Source organism: Suncus etruscus, chromosome 1 (assembly GCF_024139225.1).
Source record: "Suncus etruscus isolate mSunEtr1 chromosome 1, mSunEtr1.pri.cur, whole genome shotgun sequence".
Taxonomy (NCBI): domain Eukaryota; kingdom Metazoa; phylum Chordata; class Mammalia; order Eulipotyphla; family Soricidae; genus Suncus; species Suncus etruscus.
Genome location: NC_064848.1, coordinates 38,892,221 through 38,897,336, shown reverse-complemented (window position 1 = coordinate 38,897,336; position 5,116 = coordinate 38,892,221). Strand labels below are relative to the sequence as shown.

The following is a 5,116-nucleotide window of genomic DNA, read 5'->3' as shown; positions in this document are numbered from 1 at the left end:
CAGTATATAGCAACAATTCCATATATTAGTTAATGGATATTAATCTCAGACTAGATAGTGATCCAAAAGACTGCCATTGAAAAGGTAAAATTTGAGAAATTTTATCATCATGATTCATATTGAATTGTTCTTCCAGAGGATCTACTATACTATTAATAATAACTCTAGCACAGCAAATTATGCAGAATTTCTGTGATCGCTAGCCTGGGTTGTTCCCACTGAGATACTCATTTTATAATTTAAAATTTTTAATTATTTTAAACATCAGACAGATAATGTGCCAACTTCATAAAAAGGTTTGAGGGAGGCACATGTCAAATTTATGAACACCCAATTAGAAGAGGATACTAAAATTTCTAATTTATTATAACTCATATAGGTCAGAACCTATAGAACTATAATGTTTGCATAATCATTCTAACTTTTGTAATTATATTTTTCTTTAATACAGCTCTAAAATTAGTTCATTTGGCAAACTATACCCTCTTTGACTAGACACATTTTATCAAGATTAAATGTCTCTCATTTTCCCAGAAATTATCAAACTGTATACTGTATTGTGCTTTTTATTTTAATACCAAGTGCATCTTGATTATATTTTATTTTGTATTAGTTACCGTATTTTCCGGCATATAAGATTACTTTTGAAACAAAAAATAGTCAACCGAAAATCAGGGGTCGTCTTATACGCCGAGTATATCCCAAAAAATGTTTCAATATGCCACTAAACAAAAATTGTCTGAATATTGCCACAAAACGAATTTTCCAACTCGATCCTGCACCAATCACTGCAAGTCTGCTGGGACTGCTTCTCTAACTGAGCCGATCCAAGCAGGCTTTTTATGCATGCAAAGTAGACAATGTTCTGGACCCGAATCTACACTGTAAAAAGCCTGCTCAGATTGGCCAGAGTCAGAGAGGAAGTCTATTAAAGTTGAACCTTTGCTTGTTGTGATTGGCTCACTGTGGTACATACAGTTGCAGCACAGGAACGTTCTGTCTGATACAACGAATATAGGCCTAAACCTATGTTTTAACTGCAAAATTAGGGGGTCGTCTTATACGCCCAGTCGTCTTATATGCCCAGTCGTCTTATATGCCGGTAAATATGGTATTTGCTAAAGAACAAAATCATGAGACAGTACTTTTTAAAAAATAGTATTTACTTAATTTTAACAATAGTCTTAAAGACTACTTAAATCAGAAGCAATAAAATGAAACATTGGAAAATATTGAAGAAAAGGGCTTATGGATAATGTCAGAGAAAATGGGTATGTGTGGTAAGATTGTAATTCATATAAACATTTACACACTTGTCAATGAATATCACCTTAAAAATTAAAAGACTGAAATTGTTGGAATAGTTAAAATGATCAAAGGAACTTACAATATAACAAAATGACAGAATTGTAGAAAACAAAATTCACAAATAAAAATAACACATTTAGTGTTTTTTTTTTGTTTTGTTCTGTTTTGTTTTTGTGACACATGGTGCTCAGGGGTTACTCCTGGCTCTGTGCTCAAAAATTACTCCTGGCAGGCTCAAGGAACCATATGAGATGCCAAGGATCAAACTTGGGTCAACCATGTGCAAGGCAAACACCCGACCCGCTGTGCCAATGTGGATTTAAAAGTAACAGTTCGTGGTTCTTTATCATGTACCAAAATGTATAATAAATATCTTAGAAAAACCATATCATTTAATTCTGACAATTGTAACAGGGAATATTTACATTTATTTTTCTGATAGTATAATTGAAATGAATATGGTAAAGCATATTTTACTTAGCTAGAAAGTGATAGAATAAGTGGAAACAAGAAAAGCAATTTTGGGAAACATTCAGACTTCACTCAATTTTTACATTGATAATAATAATGAAAAGAGAGAACTTACATTTCTTTCATGTCTTTTGCTCTATATATTAAATTACCCCACAATTAGAAGAAAACAAAGCACTTTTTAAAAATAATTTTATAATTTATAAAAATAAATTTGTAACTTGTCTCAAGTGTTAAATTCATTCACAAGTAGACATTTGCTAGTTATTTAAGTACATTTATAGATAAATATTTAAATTTTGCCATTATGCTCTTAATATCTATTTTTAATTACTAAGTAGCAATTAATTTGGGTAGAGATAATTTATATATACACATATATATTCTAAAATTTAAAATAATTTGTGGACTTTATAGATACATTTAAAACCTTTATTTAGTATTATGGTTGAATATGCTTTTGAAAGTTTTCATGTGATAAGAAAACATTATTAGCAGGAAACATGACTCAAGGTAATTCATTACACAATGAAGCCCTTTTAATTATCAATGTAAAAGAATTAACTTGAACATTCTATTAGGACTACTAAGTTTATATTTGATAGAAATAGAGTTAAAAGTTTATTGGCTCTAGCAAAATAAATATTTTTACTACAATACCTGCATTTAAAAAAAAAACAGATTTCTTGCTCCATTGTAACAAATTCAAATCCAGGCAGGTATGAGGAGCCCAGTTCCATTTAGAATTAACGAATAAGTTAGAAGAGTATGAAAACTATACTCAAAAAATAAAAAGTAATATTTAGGATATATTTGTAAAATATTTATAAAGTACATGAGATAATCATATATAAGATTATATATAATATATGAGAAAATTAATAGAAGTACAAATAACAAATCAACTATATTAATAGATTTCTGAAGCCTATATATTTCAGAGTTCTGTAGAATGTTTTCATTTGAAATTTTCAAAGACAAAAGATAGAATCTACATTACATTTCCTTATCAAAAATAGAGGTTTTGAAGTGTGTTTTTGAGTCATTGCCTGATTATATTAAGTAGGGATGCATAGGAGATGTCAAAACTGACAACCATGAACTATGATAAAACTTTGAGTCTGTTACTCTAAGTTCATTGCGAGGACTAGGAATGATGTAAGTAGTTGAGCCAGAAGAGATTTATTTTTCACGATTGCCTGGAAACATTGGCAGAGTAATGGTCAAGGTACCCAAAATAATGATCAATGTCCAGAAATTCGATATTTCTGAAGTATTGACATTTGTGCCTTAATTTGGCTTAGTCTGATGTGGAAATGGTCATACCTCAAGCTTATGGATACCCACAAATCAAGAGGAGTGAATTGATAATGAATCAAGCAAAAAAGATGAGTGGAGAACTTGGAAAGCAGAATGAGCTCAGAGTCATCTGACAATATGCAGAGATAAAGGAAATCTATGAAATTGTTGATTGACCATTAGAGAGGCCCGTCATGGTAGTGTGATTAATATCATGCAGATGGTAGGTGGATGAATAGAAATTCAGCTGCAGTTCTTTTAGTCTCAGATAAAATTTCTATCTGTTGTAACATATGGCCTACAGCAAAGAAGAAATAAAGATATCATCAATTAAAATGAATCATTTTAAACAAGTTAGGAAGTATTTCCTAGCAACAGAATGTCTCTACTTAAACCAAAGCAGCAATATTGGCATAATGTACAACCGTAGAGATAACAATAGATTTGTAGTGTATCACAAAACATCTGGTTGGAAAGTGAAACATTTTGGTTATGAAAATCAATCTTTAAGATGACTGCCTTTAAGATTCTTATTTCAGATTAAAGTAGTAAGTAGCATCAGATACTTTTTATTATAAATAAACAATATATATTCTAGATAAGCATTTTATGACTATATTTGCATATTTTTCTCAGATACAGGTTAAGAATTATTTTGCTAAGAATATTGCCAGACATTTTTATAGCACCAGATGATTTTATAAATTTCATTAATTTCTCAGGTGATAATGGGATTAAAAGGACTTATATTTTAAACAAAAATATTTGCTGAAAAACCTGGTTATAATATGAAGTTATTAGGCTTTTTAAACAGTTTATTTGAAACTTCATTTTCCTTCTTGAAAATGTGGGATGCTTTTCTTTGCTAGCTTGTGGTATTCACAGGAAAGGCAAGATTATTTTAAATTATAATTTTGACCACTGTGGTGGTTTTCAAAACTGTTATCAGTCGTGTTTCATGAAACATTTCAGTACCAACCTCTCCACAGTGTGTCTGCTTCTCTCCACTGTTGGGACTCCCTGCTATTTATCTTCTCCCCATTTTTGATAAGCTTCCACTGATGGCTAGTTCTCAGTTTCTATATCTTTGGGCATTTGTAACAACTCCCCTATAGTAATTATTTCTATTATCCATATGAGAGGTCATTATCATTCTGTGTCTGTCCTCTCCTCTTAACTCATGAGGAATCATTAATTAAATTTTAGTTTGAAAAGTATTTGGAAGGTGGTTTTTTTTTGGTACTTTAATAAATAAGACACATAACGATTGTAAAACTATGTAAATCAAAATCATAAAATAAAATCAAATTTGATTTTTCGGTTTGTATTGGGGCCGCATTCAGAGATACTCGGGGGCTATAATCCTGGCTATACACTAAGGAATCACTCCTGGTGATGCGTGGGGACCATATGAAATGCTCATAATACCAACCAAGTTGGGTGTTTTCAAGGCAAACAAGCCGCTTTTTCAGTCTATTTCTCCAAGCTCACGAATAGCATTTGTTTTAAATGCATTGTTTCCTTTAAAACATAGCACCCAATAAAGTCTATTTTTCTGTATTTTTTTGTTTGTTTTTGTTTTTTGGGTCATACCCAGCAGCGCTCAGGGGTTCCTCCTGGCTCTATGCTCAGAAATCGCTCCTGGCAGGCTCAAGAGACCATATGGGATACCGGGATTCAAACCACCTTCCCTCTGATCACAAGGCAAACGCCCTACCTTCATGCTATCTCTCCGGACCCTCTTTTTCTGTATCTTATAAATTTGTTCAATATTTAACATCTTAAAAATTAAGCAAAAAATTTGGTATATTTTTGCCTTACTATTGTGGTGAGTACCTATAAAAAATCATGGCTAATTTGATACAGTAATTTTAGTTGCCTTATGCTTAAAAAATATAATGCTGGTAAATCATATGGAAAGGTTTTTCAATTCCTAGGCAAATCATCATTGGTGAGAGTAAACTTTGCTGAAGAAAGATTCCTAGGTTAGATTATACATAGAGCATTCTTAAAACAATAATTTTCAAGTCTAGATACT

At 31.4% G+C, this 5,116-nt stretch overlaps 1 pseudogene; it reads right to left on the bottom strand.

Moving 5' to 3' along the window:
• Window positions 1-262: 262 nt before the first annotated feature.
• On the bottom strand, window positions 263-346 carry LOC126033338 (uncharacterized; annotated as a pseudogene).
• Between the last annotated feature and the right edge of the window lie 4,770 nt (window positions 347-5,116).